At 33.3% G+C, this 21,345-nt stretch overlaps 1 pseudogene; it reads left to right on the plus strand.

Annotated features, from left to right (window-relative positions):
* LOC103217552 (large ribosomal subunit protein uL22 pseudogene) overlaps nt 1–21,345 on the plus strand; it is a 129,535-nt pseudogene that overhangs the window by 90,001 nt on the left and 18,189 nt on the right.

Consider the following 21,345-nt stretch of genomic DNA (forward strand, 5'->3'; position numbering starts at 1 on the left):
TTGTTCCCAAGTAGAATTGTCCTAGAGCCACTATTTCAAGATCTCTCTCTTCCTATAGAATCCAGAAGAATGGTGGTAGGAATCAGAGAGAGGAATCCCAAGGATAATGGCATCTCACTGTGAAGCAAATGGTAGTTATTAAAAGACTTTTTTTTGCAGAGAAAGACTGGAAAGACTGACTGATCCCTTCATTGAGAAGGGATCCTGATACTGCCAACAAAAAGCCTCCAGGAGGATTTACGGGTTCAATGATTTATCTTGCTTCAGTTAGCCCAAATGTACTATGTCTCAGGCTTTCACTCCTTCCCCAGGTCTTTTCATAACTTAATATAATAAATCTACCCATAATATAGAGTTATTTAGTGTGCTGCTACTCAGCATTTAGAATCAGGCTCTGGGTAGGCTTGATTCTGAATTTTCTCCCTTTCAACCATAGAAAAGAGATTTTATCAAAGCTGATACAGAGGCTTTCTGATTTTGTACCAGTGTTATTGTGCCTTGAAGGCCTATATTTTGACCTTTTACTTTCAAGAAGTCTCAAAATTAGCCTCACAAGCCACTATCTTTGTAATCACCAACTATAATGACATATTATATCATCAATTACTAGTTCTCATCTCCCTTTAAAATTAACTTTTCACTCCACAAATAAGTTAAAAACTGAGTCTCAGATTTCATCTGGAAAGTCTGGCAACTCCTAGTACTAGTAAAATTTTGAGAATGAAAGAGATAAGCACACTCTATATAAATTATACCCATACTGTATAAATTAAAGGCTGGTAAAAAAGACAAATAGAATAAAAATATTTGATTATTTCAAGAGAAAAATGAAAAAGGTAAATAAATTTACAAGAACAGATGGAATAATAGAAAACAATTATTAAAACGATAAAATTAAAGTACATATTTCAGCAATTACAAGTTGAGTATCCCTTATGTGAAATGCAGAAGTGATTCCGATTTTGATTTTTTTTTTTAATTTTGGAATATTTGCATTATATATTTACCAGTTGAGCATCTACAGTCTTAAAACTTGAATCCAAATGCTCATTGGAGCACTATGTCGTATCGGTGCTCAAAAAGCCTTGGATTTTGGAGCATTTTGGATTTCAAATTTTTGGATTAGGGATATTCAATGTGTATATACAAGTATGTGGATAGTCCAAGTAAAAGTCAAAATTGCCTGCTCATGTCTTTTGTCTACTTTTAAATGAGTTATTTGTCTTTTACTTGTTTTATCATTTAAGTTCTTTATAGATTCTGGATAGTAGGCCTTTGCTGGTTGCATAGTTTGCAAATATGTTCTCCAATTCTGTAAGTTGTCTGTTTACTCTGTTGATAGTTTCTTTTGCTTTGCAAAAGCTCTTTAGTTTAATTATGTCTCACTGGTCAATTTTTATTTTCCTTGCAATTGCTCTTGAGGACTTAGTCATAAATTCTTTCTTAAGGCTGAAGTCCAAAACGGTGATTCCTAAGTTTTCTTCTAGGATTCTTAATGTCTGAGGTCTTACTTTTAAATATTTAATTCATCTTTACTGGGGAAACCCAACCCCAATATTTCAATGTAGGTTCTTTCTATTTTCCGTAAGTGTTGGCCGACTGAGAAATAAAGAGAGACAGTACAAAGAGAGGAATTTTACAGCTAGGCCACTGGAGGTGACATCCCATATTGGTAGGACCATGATGCCCACCTGAGCCTCAAACCAGCAAGTTTTTATTATGGGCTTCAAAATGGGAGGGGGTGTAAGAACAGGGAGTAGGTACAAAGATCACATGCTTCAAAGGGTGAAAAGCAGAACTTCTAATAAGGGTCTAACAAAGATAACATGCTTCTGAGGGAACAGGACAAAGGGCAAAAGCAGAACCACTGATAAGGGTCTATGTTCAGCGGTGCACGTGTTGTCTTGATAAACACCTTAAACAAGAGAAAACAGGGTTCGAGACCAGAGAACTGTTCGATCACAAATTTACCAGGGCGGAGTTTTTCCCCACTCTAGTAAGCCTGAGGGTTCTGCAGGAGACCAGGGCGTATCTCAGCCCTTATCTCAACCACATAAGACAGACATTCCCAGAGCGGCCATTTATAGACCTCCCCCAGGAATGCATTCCTTTTCCAGGGTATTAATATTAACATTCCTTGCTAGGAATAGAATTTAGCAATATCTCTCCTACTTGCACATCCGTTTATAGGCTCTCTGCCTATGGTTCTTTTTGCCCAACCCTGCAGGCAGTCAGATCTTATAGTTGTCTTCCCTTGTTCCCTAAAAATCACTGTTATTCTGTTTTTTTTCAAGGTGCACTGATTTCATATTGTTCAAACACACATGTTTTACAATGAATTTGTACAGTTAACACAATTATCACAGTGGTCCTGAGGTAACATACATCCTCAGCTTACAAACTTAACAGGCTTAAGAGATTAAAGACAGGTGTAAGAAATTATAAAAATATTATTTGGGAACTGATAAACGTCCATGAAATCTTCACAATTTATGTTCCTTTGCCATGACTCCGGCCAGTCCCTCTGTTTGGGGTCCCTGACTTCCCACAACACATGTTGAGCTAAACTTGTACATATAGTGAAAGGTTGGAGTTCAGTTTTATTCTTCTGCCTATGGCTAGCCAGCTATCCCAGCACTGTTTATTGAAAAGAGAGTCCTTCCCCCATTGCTTATTTTGGTCAACTTCAGGCAAGATCGGATAGTTGTAGGTGTATTACTTTATGTCTGGATTCTCTATTGTGTTCCATTGGTCTGTGTGTCTGTTTTTGTACCAGAACCATGTTGTTTTGATTACTGTATTCTTACAGTATATAGTCTGATGTCAGTTAATGTGATGCTTCCAGCTTTGTTCTTTTTGCTTAGAATTACTTTGGAAATTTGGGCTCTTCTTTGGTTGCATGTGAATTTTAGAATAGTTTTTTTTACTTTTGTGAAAAATGACAGTGGTGATTTGATACAAATAGCACTCTGGAAAAAAGACATACAAGTGGCCTACAATCATGAAAAAACACTCAATATCACTGATCATCAGAGAAATGCAAATCAAAAACACAATGAAGCACCATCTCACACAAGTCAGAATGGCTATTATTAAAATGTCAAAAAACAACAGATGCTGGTAAAACTGCAGAGAGAACAGAATGCTTATACACTGTTAGTGGGAGGTAAATTAGGTCAGCAGCTATGGAAATCAGTTTAGAGATTTCTCAAAGAACTAAAAAAAGAGCTACCATTTGACCCAGCAATTTTGTTACTGGATATATAACCAAAAGAAAATCAATTGTTCTACCAATAAGATACATGCATTTGTATGTTTATCACAACACTTTTCACAATAACAAAGACATGGAATCAACCTAAGTGCTCATCAACAGTGTACTGGCTAAAGAAAATGTGGTATGTATATACAATGGAATACTATGCAACTATGAAAATTGAAATCATGGACTTTGCAGCAACATGGATGCAGCTACAGGTCATTATCTTAAGTGAATTAACACAGGAACAGAAAACCAAACACCATCAGTTTTTCACTTATAAGTCGGGGCCTAACATTGGACATAAAGATAGCCACAACAGATAATGGGGACTACTGGGGAGAAAACTGAGGACCAAGGGTTGAAAAACAAACTTTCAGGTATTATGCTTACTACCTTGATGACAAGATCATTTGTATTCCAAAATTCAGCATTACACAAGATACCCGTGTAACAAACCTGCATATGTACCCCTTGAATCTAAAAGTTGAAATTATTTTAAAAAGTGAAAAAAGTCAAAATTGTACAAAATTAACAACAAAAAGATGATTTCAAATAATGAGCCATAACAGTTTATCTTAAATTTATACTCTTTACTTTTCTAAAATTACTTTTACTAAAATATTTCATATTGACAAATTCAAATTCTATTCAGATATTCATAAGTTCCATGAATTCCAAAGTATATTCCTAAGTATATATTTAAAAACTTTTACATTATCATGCTTTATTATAAACTACTTTTCATTAAATTTTCACTTTTCTCTAAGTATATATATATAGATAGATAGCTAAGAGTAAGTAATTTACTTAGTAACCATGTAGCAGAAAATATGAAGGAAAACCTTAATCAAAGTGAACAAAGAAGTCAGTTTACATTATTGAAATTTTTATGCTGTTAGGAATGCTGAATGGTGAAAGCAATCTGAGGTATAATCATAATATTTAAAATAATGGTAATTACCATTATGTTCTAAAAGAACTTCAAATAGAGCTTTATACAAAATGATTAGAAACATGTTTAGTAATAAAAAGTAAGTGCATAGAAATAATGTAATAAAATGAAGAACTAATAAGTGATTTTCATACAGAAGATAATACATGAATTATTTTGTAAAGTTATTGCTAACTAAATGATGTTGTTGATACCTTAAAAATATTAGAGATCTGCTGTTAGAAGGCTCTTTGATAATAGGAGCAAGAAACAGAAATTACAGAGAAAAGTTATTTCTAAATATATTATGTATTTTTCACAAGAATTTTCCAAGGAAAAAATGAAAACAACTATATATTTCTTAAATATTAAGTAATTTATAATTAAGTAATTACATCAGGGACATTCACTAATTTGTTCATCATGAAACAGAACTATTCTATGATGAATATGTAAGGAAAAGTTAGAAAGCTATAACCTTTGGAGAACATGTGTTACAGAAACAGAACTTTAATTGCTGTTCTAAATTGTCTTATACATGAGATCCAATATATAATTATCACTTAAAGTAAGGAAGAAAAAATATAGATCCAAGAGAGAAATTACAAATATATAATAATTAAATTTCATCCAATAAAGTTTTCACATATTCTTATGTGTACCTCAGGATAAGGTTGCTGAGTCTCTTTCACTTTCTTTTCTCTGTATATTAGGCAATTTTTTTTTCACTGAGGTAAGCCAAATTTCTTTCACCATGCAGTTAGGAACAGAACTATATTAATAACTCACAACTGTAGAAAACAATGAAAGTCTCAGAGACTGATAGGTTACCCAATTCCACTTCCTTATGCACCAAGTACCCTCTGGTTTAAATGTCTTTAACACAGGTTTTAGCATAGATGTTCTGGGGTTCACTTTGATATAGTCCTCTAATGAATGCTCCCCTCATACTCGTTTTCCAATCCCAAGTGCATCCATAATTTACCACTTGATTGTTGAATCTCCTGGGATCTTTAAGCCTCTTAAAATGAAAGGACTGTCTACTCCATCTCTATCATCTTCCTTTCGTCCTACTTCTTCCCAAACACAAATGTATTTGGCACAACTGCTCTAATTATTGTACCAAAAAATTTGCTCACATCATCTCTTTAAATAATTGTAACAGCCATATGACTTAGGGACTTTTAACATGCTAATTCTACAAAGAAAAAACATGAGATGTATAAAGAACCTAAACAATTTACCCCAAATAACAAGAAACTGTGAAATAGATCTATCTGACATAAAAGTTTAAGACAACATAAGTAAAATTAGTTCGTTTTCTCATTAAGTTATTTCTGTTTGTTTCATAATGAAAAATGATTTAACAACTCTCTTCTGCCTCTGTGCAGCTATCTGTTCAAAATGATATTCCTTTTTTTTTTTTTTTTTTTTTTTTTTTGGCGTTGGCACGACGGAACAAAAGATAAGACCTGTGTTGTTCGTGGGAATCTACTGGGATTTTCAGTGGCAGCCTCTTGACATTCCAAACGTTCAAAGGTTACCTTTAACTCTCTCCTATCATAGTGCACACTGAGTATACTTACTGTTGACCTTGCCTAAGACTGAACTCCAGGGGATTTCCAGTGATATTTTAAAAAATCAAAAACGAAAAGAAAACAACAACAACAACAACAAACTTCTATTCTTATCATTCACCTTTAAAACTGAGTAGCAAAGGATAGTGAGGGAATTAATGCAAACCAAATTGTTCAGTTTTATTAAGAAGTATCATTAGAAGCTAACATACAAAGATTGGCTTTCTCAGTAATCTTAACAGTTAAAGCTTTTGCTTTAAAGATGCTTAATCAATAATTAGCATACTAGAGCTAATATTGACACTGATTATTTAATATGAACCCCTAAAAAGTCAGTAGTCATTGTGTCTAAAGATGTAAAAGTACTTAGAATTCAAATTTAATATAAAACAAATAATTTATTATGGAGAATGAATATTTTTAGTGTAAGAATCAATATTATATACAAATATATAAATGTTTATGTATGTTTATATTTGTGTGTGTGTGTGTGTGTGTATTTTCTTTTCTGGTCACAGCTCCTAAAGAACTCTAGAAGCAATACTACTTTAGCAGCCATGTGTACCTTGCCAGAATGTGGCCTCTAATTATCATTTGCATCTGATTGGTACTAGGGCTACTTGGGGGAACGTTTGATTCCAAATTTGAAGTAGGGGGTTACGATGTGAGTCTGAAATATTCTGTTGTACCAGAAAACAAGGAAAAACTGGAGCTGTATCAAAAGGACAAAGAAACCATTTTAAAGTTGGGTCTACTGACAACACATGAGTTAAGTTGAATAGCACATAAAATAAAGACTGTTATTAATGAAAACACATTTCACATGTAAAAGTCCATTAATCCAGAATGATATTCAAAATAGCAAAAGCAAAAGAACAAACAGGTAAATAAAATTGTATGTGCCACAAGTTGTAAGTAACTATAACACTAAATACTTTCTAAAACTACTTAAAGAGAAGTACTTAGGCATTGACACTGTTCTAGAGGAAGAAATATATCGTCCTAGTTGGTCAGAGAAAGATAATTTTAACAAAAGGATGGCAATTAAACTTAGAAAAAATAATAGAATTATAAAATTACCATATTGTAATTTCCTGTATAATCATTGATTGGGACAATAATTGATGATAAAACCATTAGCTGAAAGATTGGTAAGATAGCATCTATTTATGTTATACTAAAGTAACACTTCTTAAATTTCTTGTTTACAGTGGATGGAGCCAACCTTCATCACCCTACTCAGTGATCAGTCTTATTATCCCTCAAGCAGAATCCTGGTCTTTTCCAACATGAAGGTCATACATAGCATCACTTGTGAAATACTTTTGCAAAAATCGGTTAACTTGAATCCATTTAATCTATTAGATCTAAAGTCTGGTTACAGTAATTCAGAGGAAGAATGAACCATTAATGTGAGAACACTCAAATCCAGAAGGTGGGGCATTCTAGGAGTTCTTTAAGATATCAACACCATGGATTAATAAACGAGTATGTGTGAGTTACTTTGAAAGGTCTTTGAAGAAGCCTGTGATATAGAGAAGGGTATTACGAGATAGAACACGGACTTTAAACAGAAGTGTAGAACCCCTATTCTGTTACTGATGGCCTCGCCAGGATAGTTCTGTGCCTATGATGAATGTCTTCTTTTGAGAAATGTCTGTTCATATCCTTTGCCCACTTTTTGATGGGGTTGTTTGTTTTCTTCTTAAAAATTTGTTTCAGTTCTTTGTAGGTTCTGGATATTAGCACTTTGTCACATGAGTAGATTGCAAAAATGTTCTCCCATTCTGTAGGTTGCCTGTTCACTCTGATGGTAGTTTCTTTTGCTGTGCAGAAGCGCTTTAGCTTAATTAGATCCCATTTGTCAATTTTGGCTTTTGTTGCCATTGCTTTTGGTGTTTTAGACGTGAAGTCCTTGCCCATGCCTATGTCCTGAATGGTATTACCTAGGTTTTCTTCTAGGGATTTTATGGTATTAGGTCTAACATTTAATTCTCTAATCCATCTGTAATTAATTTTTCTATAAGGAGTAAGGAAAGGGTCCAGTTTCAACTTTCTACTTATGGCTAGCCAATTTTCCCAGCATCATTTATTAAATAGGGAATCCTTTCTCCATTTCTTGTTTTACTCAGGTTTGTCAAAGATCAGATGGCTGTAGATGTGTGGTATTATTTCTGAGGACTCTGTTCTGTTCCATTGGTCTATATCTCTGTTTTAGTTGTTTTGGTTACTGTAGCCTTGTAGTATAGTTTGAAGTCAGGTAGTGTGATGTCTCCAGCTTTGTTCTTTTGACTTAGGATTGTCTTGGAGATGCGGGCTCTTTTTTGGTTCCATATGAACTTTGAAGCAGTTTTTTCCAATTCTGTGAAGAAACTCATTGGTACCTTGATGGGGATGGCACTGAATCTACAAATTACCTTGGGCAGTATGGCCATTTTCAAGATATTGATTCTTCCTATCCATGAGCATGGTATGTTCTTCCATTTGTTTGTGTCCTTTTTTATTTCACTGAGCAGTGGTTTGTAGTTCTCCTTGAAGAGGTCCTTTACATCCCTTGTAAGTTGGATTCCTAGGTATTTTATTGTCTTTGAAGCAATTGTGAATGGAAGTTCATTCATGATTTGGCTCTCTGTTTGTCTGTTACTGGTGTATAAGAATGCTTGTGATTTTTGCACATTAATTTTGTATCCTGAGACTTTGCTGAAATTGCTTATCAGCTTAAGGAGATTTTGGTCTGAGATGATGGGGTTTACACTGTTGGGATTGTAAACTAGTTCAACCATTATGGAAAACAGTATGGTGATTCCCCAAGGATCTAGAACTAGAAGTACCACATGACCCAGCCATTCCATTACTGGGTATATACCCAAAGGATTATAAATCATGCTGGTATAAAGACACATGCACATGTATGTTCATCGCGGCACTATTCACAATAGCAAAGACTTGGAATTAACCCAAATGTCCATCAGTGACAGACTGGATTAAGAAAATGTGGCACATATACACCATGGAATACTATGCAGCCATTAAAAAGGATGAATTTGTGTCCTTTGTAGGGACATGGATGCAGCTAGAAACCATCATTTTCAGAAAACTATCGCAAGAACAGAAAACCAAACACCGCATGTTCTCACTCATAGGTGGGAACTGAACAATGAGATCACTTGGACTCCGGAAGGCGAACATCACACACCGGGGCCTATGATGGGGAGGGGGGAGGGGGGAGGGATTGCATTGGGAGTTATACCTGATGTATGTGACGAGTTGATGGGTGCTGACGAGTTGATGGGTGCAGCACACCAACATGGCACAAGTATACATATGTAACAAACCTGCACGTTGTGCACATGTACCCTAGAACTTAAAGTATTATAATAATGATAATAATAATAATAATAATAAAAGGAAAGCAGGTAAGTTTTAAAAAAAAAAAAAAAAAAAGCCCTTCCTTTGACACAGTCCTGCTACAATCAGTTCCTTATGCATTACCCATATATAGTTCAAAACATTCTGGAACATGTCTCCTAAGAACAATGCTTTATTTTTGAATGATTAACAAAATCTTAAATTCAAGCATTTCTCTTAATCCTTAATTGGCTTTAATTTAGTTATCGTATAACTAAATATATGCTATAACTAATATATATACATACACACACATATATATATTTGAATATATATTGATACGTTGTATTTTTAAAAACCTTGGCATATGCTCTGAGGTGGGGGCGCAGAGGGAATGAATTCTAGCATGACACCAAAACTGGTAGTTTCAGATTCAAAACTATTCAGTTTAATGTATTATTTTTGTCAGAAGAGTTGATGGCTTAGAAAATATCTTTGATTTGTTGTTGTTTTTTATTTATCTTCTCTATTCTCTAATACCATCTTTTCCCTGTCTGTAACCTGAAGTACTTGATTGTTCCTTAGGGAAACTGACAAACTTATAAGGTAAATATGTAATTATAAGCAGTGTAAAAAGCATAAGATTTTCTAAATTCTCCTAAATTGATTTTTTTTTTAATGTCAAAGCTGAGGCACTAGCAGTTCTGTAGAGTTTTCAGATTTAAGTGCTAAGAGTCTTGACAGTTTCAGACTCATGGCAGGTTTTCTATTTATCCATCCAGATAATTAGAGGGTGTATAAAAATGTGTATATATTCCTTGCTAGGTCAAAAGATAAACAACTATCTCTTGTTTTATATATTATTGTTAATCATGGTAGCCTTATCTGATAATATAGATTTTATAGAATAATATATATATATACACATTCATTTATATTTATGAAATGAACTATTTTATAACTTGGATATCATGTTGGTTTTAAAACTAGTTGAAGAAACAGAAAGTGACTGCTTTATTGTAATCTCTTATTATACATCATGTATGCTGTCAGAATTGAGAAAGTCATTATAATTGATGCAAAAATGGCACCTTGTGAGAGATTGGGGGACTAAGACTGACTATAAGGAGGCCTGAAGCAGATATTTTGTCCTATTTCCCAGGTTTTACCTCATTAAAAAAAAATCTTGGTAGATAATATAGTAAGGCCCAATAACTCCTGCCTTTGCAGCCTGACAATGCTAAGAGGGGACATAATCTTCTATTTAGTCAAAGAGGAAAGTTTCCTGTTCTCCTCTGGGAAAAGAACTAGGCAGGTTTGCAATACCGGATACGTTTCAGTTTGTGATCTCAATGTGATTTCTGATTTTGAACAATATGTACACTCTGGGATATTGAAATTTAAAAAAAATAGTCATTGGAAACAAAATATGAAGTAAAAGTCAATAAATAATCAATATAAGATATAAAAATATATAAGACATAAAACCATGAAAAATAAATGTAAGCCCAGGATAATAAAGAAGATATTTCAACAAATAAATTTGAGGAGCTAAAGGCTAGATGTTTGAAGTATTGCATTGATTAAAACAAACCCTACAAGTTAGGATCATATTGTCTCAGGGAAACAGACATATAAAAGTTCAATTTCAACATAATGTATAAAATACAATAGTACAGTTAACATAAGGATTATAGGAATAACAAGAGAAACACCCAAACATTTCAGAGAGACAGGAGATGAGGAAGGAGCAGATTCTTGGCAGGTAAGTAGAAGTGACTGATATTAACAAAGTAAGAGAAAACAATTCAAAAAGAATCATTGTCATAAAGGTAAGAGGCATCAATGAATATACTATATTATCTGGAATTATTTGTTACTGAAGAATTATAAATTTAAAAGGAGAGAAATAGTAATAAAAAGGCTTGGGATATGGCTAAGTTTTCCATCTTGATGGTTGTGCCATTGATTCTATAGATTTCTTTGGGGAGTGTAGCCATTTTACTGGTATTAGATCTTCAAATTCATAAATATGTGCTCTTTTACCATTTATTTAGGTCTGAAATTTCTTTCAGCAATGCTTTGTAGTTTTCTGTGTCTTTCACCTCCTTATTTAAATTTCTGTCTTTTTAAAATATACCTTAATTTCTGGGATACATGCGCAGGATGTGCATGTTTGTTACATAGGTATACATGTGCCATGGTGGTTTGCTGCACCCAACAACCCCTCATCTGGGGTTTTAAGCCCTGCATGCATTAGGTATTTGTCCTAATGATCTCCCTCCCCTTTCCCCCCACCCCCTGACAGGCCCCAGTGTGTGATGTTCCCCTCTGTGTCCATGTGTTCTTATTGTTCAACTCCCAATTATGAGTGAGAATATGCAGTGTTTGGTTTTCTGTTCCTGTGTTAGTTTGCTGAGGATGATGATTTCCAGCTTCATCCATGTCTCTGCAAAGGACATGAACTCATTCTTTTTTATGGCAGCATAGTATTCCATGATGTATATTTGCCACATTTTCTTTCTGCAGTCTATCAATGAAGGGCGTTTGGGTTGGTTCCAAGTTTTGCTATTGTAAATAGTGCTGCAATAAACATACATGTGCCTGTGTCTTTACAGTGGAATGATTCATAACTCTTTGTGTATAAACCCATGGTACTGGTAACAAAACAGATATTTAGACCAATGGAACAGAAGAGAGGCCTCGGAAATAACACCACACATCTACAACCATCTCATCTTCAACAAAACTGACAAAAACAAGCAATGGGGAAAGGATTCCCTATTTACTAAATGGTGCTGTGAAAACTGGCTAGCCATATGCAGAAAACTGAAGCTGGACCCTTTCCTTATACCATATACAAAAATTAACTCAAGATGGATTAAAAATTTAAATATAAGACCTAAAACCATTAAAAAAAAACCCTAGAAGAAAACCTAAGCAATACCATTCAGAACATAGGCATGGGCACAGACTTCATGACTAAAACACCAAAAGCAATGGCAACAAAAGCCAAAATTGACAAATGGAATCTAATTAAACTAAAGAGCTTCTGCACAGCAAAAGAAACTATCATCAGAGTGAACAGGCAACCTACAGAATGGAAGAAAACTTTTGCAATCTATCCATCTGGCAAAGGTCTAATATCCAAAATCTATAAGGAACTTAAACAAATTTACAAGAAACAAACAACTCCATCAAAAAGTGGGCAAAGAACATAAACAGACACTTCTCAAAAGAAGACATTTATACCGCCGACAAAAAAAAAGAAAAAATATTCATAATCACTGGTCATTAGACAAATGCAAATCAAAACCACAATGAGATACCATCTCACTCCTGTTAGAATGGCAATATTAAAAAGTCAGGAAACAACAGATTCTGGAGAGGATGTGGAGAAATAGGAACACTTTTACACTCTTGGTGGGAGTGTAAATTAGTTCAACCATTGTGGAAGACAGTGTGGCGATTCCTCAAGGACACAGAACCAGAAATATCATTTGACCCAGCAATTCCATTACTAGGCAAATACCCAAAGGATTAAATTTATTTCTAATTATTTATTTTTCTGTATATTTTTGAATGTAAAACATGTTTTCTTAATTTCCTTTTTGGGTTGTTCATTGCTGAGGCACAGAAACACCATGAAGTTTTGTACAGAAGCAGCTTTTTGATATGTAAATGCAAGGGGTATACCAGTTGGTAACACAAAGCTGGGATTGTGAAAAATAATGTAGAGATAAACTTGATCTTTTATTTGAGCATTGGTGTAGCTCATGATCTTACAATGTAATGTTGGAGTTACCAAAAGTCTTAGTTAAGGGGTGATGAATTCAGTTTTAAGCCTGGTCAGGTTTAGGTAATTGTGTATATTCAAGGCATATCCAGGTTTTAGTTTTATAGACCTAAAGGAAAGAAGTAAATTATAAGCTTATAACTTATAGTTGGTCTTTAAAATTGTAAAAGGTGGTTTTAATCTACAAGAAGAGCTTTTAAGACAATGATTATTGACCTTGTGAGATACACATAAAATTTTATATTTTGACCATCTCTTTTGAAATATGTGTATGAAAAATATTTTACAAATGATTTTGAGATTCTTTGAGTCATGTTTCAAATGTTGCTGATCCCTGATAAAGAAACACTTTTTAAAGTAAGTAGAGAAGAAGATAGAGGTGAGTGTACCTGAGATAAGCAAAATGTCAGGAATGATCCACAGGGAAAAAATACAAAATGAATTCATGAGACTAGAAACTCATGAAGAGAGAAAAACAAGACAAGAGATAGTAGAGAATTTTAATGAGAATAAAATATTTGCAAAATGTTTAGAGAGGGAAAAAATGAATTTTAAGCACTCATAAATGTTAGCAATTTAAAATCGTTAGTTATCTTTCATTTAGCATATTAAGTAAGCATTAAAGATGGGAGCTAGATTTCAAATGGATAAGGATAGATTCAGAGTTGAACAATTGGACTTGGACACATATGCATATCTTTTGAGAAGTTCATATGAGGGAAAGGGGGATCAGGCTACAGTTAGGGAGTCATGAAATCAAGGAATAGAAAAACTCTAGCATATACCGTACATTGATTGGAAGGGAAAAGTAAGAACAAAACCTGAAATTTGAATATTTGTCAGAAGTACTGTACAACAGTCTGTATATAACACATGCCAGAGAAGATTATTTAAAAGCATAATATTCAATGAGCATTTATATGTATAAATGTAAATTCAAAATAATGATGCAGAATTGGAAGATAACATCTATTTACATTAGTCCATAAAGGTGTTTTCCTTATCCGCTCCTAACGTCTTACAGATTTTTCACAGTGGGAACACAAGAGGGTAAGCATGAATTTTATAAAAATAGAGAAAAAAATCAAGTAAAGTAAAAACCAGAAAAAAATAATACTTCACTGGCATAGAAAAGGCGTATGAAAACAATAAAGAAATGATAAAGCAAACAAATATAAAATTATCCAGAACTTAAGCCCCTTCATCCATCCCCTCATGGGAGATTTGGCCATCAGTGAATATAATATCTAAATTGGTATTAGATATATGTGTAACTCGTATATGTTGTGCATTACATTTATGTTTACCCCTCCCTCTCAATATTGGGATGTTTCCTCAGTCCTAATGGAGAAAGAAGATAATGATAGAACTTTCTGAGTAAGCAAAAATATCTAAAATTCAAAGAACAGGTGCAGAGACTGACTTCAATAGCTGCAGGAGGTCTGGTCAAAAACAATTTGATGATGAGTAATTTGGTCAGAGATAATTTGGTCAACATGACTAACTGGTAGAAATTATTTCCAGTCACTGGATTTTCGCAGGTTGCTATTTTTAAAATTTCCACTTTTTAGCAAGTTTCTATATTTAAAATAATTTATAAATGTTATAAGAATCCTTTCACTATTGAAGATAAATTATATTTATTTTATTTTCTAATTCAGTCTCAGCAATATATTAATGTTATAAGATACTTCCAGTGAAAATAAGTTAAAAACAACTAAATTTCCAAAATTTTACTTATTAGGATGCTATTGAATAAAAAAAGGTTTAAATTATGACCTAATAAATCTTAATAACATTTTACATGATGCAAAGGCATTTAGAATAAAATGAAGAAACCCCAGTCAAATAACAGAATTTTTAGGTAATTGAAAAAATATTTTTATCCACTTTCACTAAAAAGAAAAACAAAACAAAATTAAACTATTTATACAGGCAAAGCTTTATAATTCTCTCAGAAGAATTACAGAATGTACCTAGGATATTCTTCAATTTCAACTTTAAAATTTATAAACAAGTAAAAAATGGTTGGAGAAAGTAATATTGGTCAAAATGAAATTAAAATACTCATCTGGTTTCTACCAGAATCCTGACTATGACTCTGACACCTTTGAAGACCTTTAGGCAACTAGTAGACAGAAATATTAAGATTGCTCATTCAGGATTTCTGGCAAATACATATATACACATACACATATACGTATATACGTATATACGTATATGTGTATATGTGTATATATGTATATATGTGTATATATACATATATTTGTATATGTGTATATATGTGTATATATACATATATTTGTGTATATATGTGTATATATACATATATGTGTATATATATGTATATATATAGCCACACATAGTCCTCAGATTTTTGCTAATCTAACATCTTCATGCAATTCTTAGTGTGGAAATATTTGGCTTCATATTGAAAGCAATGTCCTGCCTCTGAAACTGCCTTGCCTTACAACTGTGGTTTTCCACAAAGAAGGAATTTGAATCAGCAAGCAAAATGAGTTGGGGAGAAAAAATATGCGTCTACAACAATCCAGTCAGAAAGATATATAGATTTATTAAATTTGGCACCCTGTACAGCAGCTAAACCTTTAACCCTTGGACTGTCTACATTTTTAGATAATGAAAGTTGGATCTTTTACTTTCTCTCCATTCTGAAGGACTAGACCCAAGACAAGGATTGGGGAGGTTGTGCTTTAAATGTCTCATAAATGGAGACCTACTATATACATCCTAGAAGATGATAACTTGTTTTCCTCTCTCTCTTGTCCTTGCGCTCTCTCTCTCTCTCTCAAATTAGATAATACAATATTTATGACTTTTAAGATTATTGGCTAGGCCACTTAGCTTTAGCTTAACTAAAATAAAGCTAACAAGGCATTAGCTAAAATAAAACTAACAAGGCATTTGTCGAGAGGAAAAAGATGCATAGAGCCTTAAGTTTTCTACCATGTGGCTGGGCAGGAGGGAATGGAGTTAGAATGGGTAATTCCTAGTGCTTTCTATCATTTTAATCCTCGAATGTTTGTCTTTGCTTCTAATAACCAGTTTCCTTGCTTACTCTCTTTTAGAGTTTTATGAAGAAAAATGCCTAAATATGTTGTACTTTCCAGATAGGTGAAGAACAAATGATACTCAAAAGATAATGTAAGACACAAAAATTATCTTAGAAACTATTCTACTATTTATGTTATCAATTTTGATATGGACTGTATACTAAGACTGATTTTGTATATAATAGATTAAGGGAATCATAGGTTTTCTAGAAAATAGATTGATGAGAGAGTAGCTGATGAGGGAAATAAAGACAATTATTTTATGGAATTTTTTCCTAAGTAAATAACATCTGCATTTAGGTACTTTCCCAAACATTCAGCTGATTAAAAAAAAAAAAAAAAAAAAAAAGTAAATAATTAGCATAAAACAGAAAAGCTGATATTGTAATTAACAGTTTTGTGGCTACTAAGTCCTCTCTGACCAGTAAAACACCTATAACATTTAAATTAAAACACAACACATGAAAACCTCTAAAAATATAGATATTGTCAAATATTTAAAGGATTTTTGAAACAGTACAAAAGAATTGTGAAGATCATGAGCAATGGTGTCAGATGTAGCCTGAGTTTAAGTCTCATTTTGGTCACTCACTTGTTCTATGACTTTGAAAAAAACATTTAAACTCCCTGACACACAGTTTTATCAGCTGTCCAATGTGGAGGATCAACAGTCATACCTATACTGTAGGATTATTATAGAGATTAAACAAGAATATGCACAGAAAATATGTGTCATACAGCCTAAGAGCTATAAGGATTAGCTATTTCTATTATTGCTGGTATTGTTTGGTAACAAGCAGGACATTAGTGATCATGCATACAAAAAAACTGAGGGAATCATAGATTTTCTAGAAAATAGAATGAGGAGAGAGTAACTGATGAGGGAAACAAAGACAAGCATTTTATGGAACTTTTTCCAAAAAATGATTTTAAAAGATAGAGGAAAAGATAATCATTGATTGTTGTGAATCTTGGAAAAGGGTTTTTTGTTGTTATTCCTGTATTTATTTATTTATTTATTTATTTATTTATTTATTTATTTATTTAAAGACAGATGAACTTAAATGGGTGAGAGTTTGAAGAGAGCATGGAAAAATCAGTAAAACCATGGAACAATGAAATGACTTCATTATGTATTTTTCAGAAGGCAATTTTATACCAGTTAAATGATTAACCTTAGAAATGAGTGGAGATGTCTTTATTATCATACCAGAAAAGAGAAAAAAATATGGCTGCACACGAGTTAAGTTCATAAGTTTAAAGAAAAATGAAGGATTTCCAACAGCTTCATCTTCTGTGTGAAGCAGTGGTAGTAGTTGGTGTTGTTCGTATAGACTCTCAAATAGTAATTAGGGCCAAAATGAACACACATTTCTAATCCACTTTATACATATGGACTAAATGATTTTCAGGGGTAAAGTACTAATTCACACCCTTTAGGAGGGTATCAATGGATATAGCCATTCTTCTATCTCTACGATCAGGCAGAATTCAGCAATCATCAATTTATCCAGTATGAGTTACTTGTGTGTGAATGTTTTATGTAATAGTAAAGAATGTATATGCATTTTTGCTCTCATTGAGTGTTATGAGGTGAGGGAAAATAGATGATATACTGGGCACATAATGAGCAATAGATATTCTTTCTATCTATCTATCTATCTATCTATCTATCTATCTATCTATGTAGATATACTGTAGTAGTAGTCCCCAGGGACCAGTTTCATTGAAGACGATTTTTCCATGGTCTGGCGGGGGAACAGGGGATGGTTTGAGGATGATTCAAACACATGACATTTATTGTCAAATTTATCTCTATTATTATTACATTGTAACAGATACTGAAATACATATACAACTCACCATAATATAGAATCAGTGGGAGCCCTGAGCTTGAGTTTCTTCAACTAAATGGTTCCATCTGGGGGTGATGGGAGACAGTGACAGATCATCAGGCATTAGATTCTCATAAGGAATATGCAACTTATCTCCCAACAGGGTTTGTGCTCCTATGAGAATCTAATGCCACCGCTGATCTGACAGGAGCCAGAGCTCAAGTGGTAATGCAAGTGATGGGGAGCAGTTGTAAATACAAATGAAGCTTGCTTACTTGCCATCTACCCACTTCATGCTGTGTGGCCTGGTTCCTAACCAGGACAGGTACAGGGTTTGGGGGCCCCTGTGCTATAGAAATAGATAAAGAGGAGACAGATGAAAGAAAAATGGAGATATATAGATACCTACTTATATTACTAGATAGATGTAAATAGATAGACATAAATCCACATTCTATTGACAGAAACAAAGAAAATAAAGTAGGATGGTTTTAATATAGGAGATACACACACACACACGGGAATCAATTGATGATAGAAACAATAAGGGGTAGAATTAAAGGATTTGGGAACTGAAAGAGAAAATGTGCTGGTGAAACATTTAGGAGGTAGAAATTGTTACTATTACTTCATTTAAACATGGAATTTTTTTGTACCTTTTATCTTTGAACAATCTTCCAAAGCAGTTGCCCAGGTACTAGATTGCTATAGGGAATGAAACAGTTATCCTAGAGATATGCATGGTCACTACTGTTTAAATCTCAGGTGAGTCTGCCTCATCTACAGAATAAAATCTGTGTCTTCTATGATTCTAATTTCAGCTCTCCTAAATGAGACCAGGGACCAATAGCTAGAGCTCAGAAATCATTTTCTAGTTAAACATGACTCTATTTAAAAATTATGCATAGCCTTGAAACTAAATGATGGATTTAAACTTTCTAAAGGAGTTCCATTTTAATAGTCTATAGAGAGTTCTGAAATTATCTTTACTTAGGTACCTTTGTGGTTTGAGTTCTAAATCTCTAAATTACTAAAACTCAAATTATCTAAAAATATACTTTCAGGTTTTTTATTTTGAGGCTATAAATTTTACCTTGAGCTATACTTCTTCTATATTTTCATTTATTTATATTATCACTTGAATTAGTCTTCATGAAGGCATGGCCATTAGTAAATATTCCTTAAAAATTTAAACAATTCACAAGCTTAAAGATATTATGTACTTGTTTACAAAATTGGTGAATTCTGTAATATTTGTGAAGTATTCTTCTTCTTTTGATTTTATAAGATCAGAATACAGTTTTAAAACAATTGCTATTTTAGTATTTAAAAGTTAAAAATGCCCCAAATGTCCAAGTCTCTCATAAAGAGTACTAATGAACTTCCCAATGAACATATATTTAAACATTTTTTGATTATAAAATTTGGGATATAGAAGTATAATAGAAAAATTCCAAAAAGTATAATTCTGTATAAAACTTTCTGTTTTGGCTTATTTTGCTTCAAGCAGCAGAATGGCTGCATAATATGGCAGTGCAAAAGTGCAAATTGGGGCACATGGGAGACAGAACAAGCATGGATTAAAGCAGAGCCAAACAAGGGCAGAAACAATCGGGAGCCTCCAGGAGCCCAGTCAATGCAGAGACATGCAATCTTAACCTTCAAGTCTTTAGAGATAGCCTCCGGGAATGGGAGTCCCACAAAAATGTAAGAGCAAAGTAAATCCTTCAAGGAGGCCACCACAGCCTTATGTGCAGTTTACTAAAATCTTGGACTTCAGTTTTAACCAATAAATTGGCTTCTCTTTAATCTACATGCGGGAGATAAGACATATTTTGATTCCACAAAATATATTAATTCATTTGTCTATGAAAGAAATAAACTGGGGAAAAATGTTGAAACACAATCACAGGTGGATACATGCTGATGAGGTTAAATTGGATTCACCTAAAGATAACTCAGAAATTCAAATATTGATTTCTATCAACCCCACAGCTGCTTAAAATTAAAATAAGGGTGACGATAAAAACAACAACAATAGTATAATAACTGAATTTATACTCCCCTAACATGAAATCTCAATTTCTGGTTTGCTCCCTGCTCCTATGGGTACAGACAGGAATTACTTTTTTACAACTTCTGAGAGAGAATGGTTTCAGTTATAGTCTTATAATTTAATTATTTTTCCTTCTTTCTGAAGATCCCTTTGTTGGAACTGAAGAACACATCTCTTTTATCAAATAAATGCCTATCTTTCTTCTACAATATTGTCCTGTCCCAAACCTTCAATTATTTTTTGACTTTTTTTTTTTTGAAACAGGGTCTTGCTCTTTTGCCCAGGCTGGGGTGCAGTGGTGCCATTACGACTCAATGCGGTATCCAAATCCTGGGCTTAGGCAATCCTCCTGCCTCAATCTCCTGAGCGGCTGGGACCAAAGGTATGCACCATTACACTTGGTTATTTTTAATATTGTTGTTGTTGTTGAAATGGTGTCTCACTATGTTGCACAGGCTAGCATCAAACTCCTGGGTTCAAGTGATCCTCCTGCCTCAGACTCCCAAAGTGCTGGGATTACAGTCATGAGCCATGGCACCTGGCCTCATATTTTCTTAAAAGAGCTTAGTAAATATGTTAGATAATGAAAGTTCTAAGTATCTTGTTAGCAATAAAGATGTCATTTTATCTTCCTATAATTGTCCAAGCCATGCTGAAATAGGGAAATAGAGGATGTACTCTTCCTTTCTTATTTAGTTTTTTTGTACTTTCTGATTTATTTTCCATAAAAGTCAATTTAAGCATGGACTGGTTAGTTTTGTTGGATTATTTTTTAAAACAATGTGTCTTTTTGACTAATTAGGTTACAGTATATGTAATCACCAAAAAACATCCATATGTTGAATGATGACTATTGTAGACTGTCATAATCAACAGTCGAGGCCAAATTCTGCTTACTGATTGCATGACCCAAATCTTCCAAGATTATTTTACATGTTGGTAAATGAATATATGCTAACAAAGATATACTGAATTTAACATAAAATGAGAGCCTTGAAATTGAATGATTAAAGAAATGTTCATTGCTTTAGATATAAAATAAATAAATAAATATTTCTCTTATGATAAAGAAAATGTAACAGTCAAATTTATTTTGTATACTCTTTAAGTTCCAAAGCATCATTAAGATCATTGATAAGACTGTTTCTGTGGTTCAGTTCACAGATAGCACAGGAATATCCAGTGGCTGGAGGAAAAATGGCTGAAAAAACGTTTTTTTTCCCTTTGAATGGATGGGTAATGTGATTCATCTTCTAAAGAGTTTCATATATTCAAACAAAAAAATGGGACTCATGGCAAATTGCTATTATTACGAATCTTGTTTATAATGAAACTGGGTGACATTAAGCTCCTAAGGATATTTTTGGTCCATTTTCCAAAAAGGAGAGTAACAGATAAATAATGATGAAAGAACTAAAAAACAAAACAAATAACGTTTTTGCTACATTTCGTCACCTAGATTGTCT

Source organism: Chlorocebus sabaeus, chromosome 10, assembly GCF_047675955.1.
Source record: "Chlorocebus sabaeus isolate Y175 chromosome 10, mChlSab1.0.hap1, whole genome shotgun sequence".
Classification (NCBI taxonomy): Eukaryota; Metazoa; Chordata; class Mammalia; order Primates; family Cercopithecidae; genus Chlorocebus; species Chlorocebus sabaeus.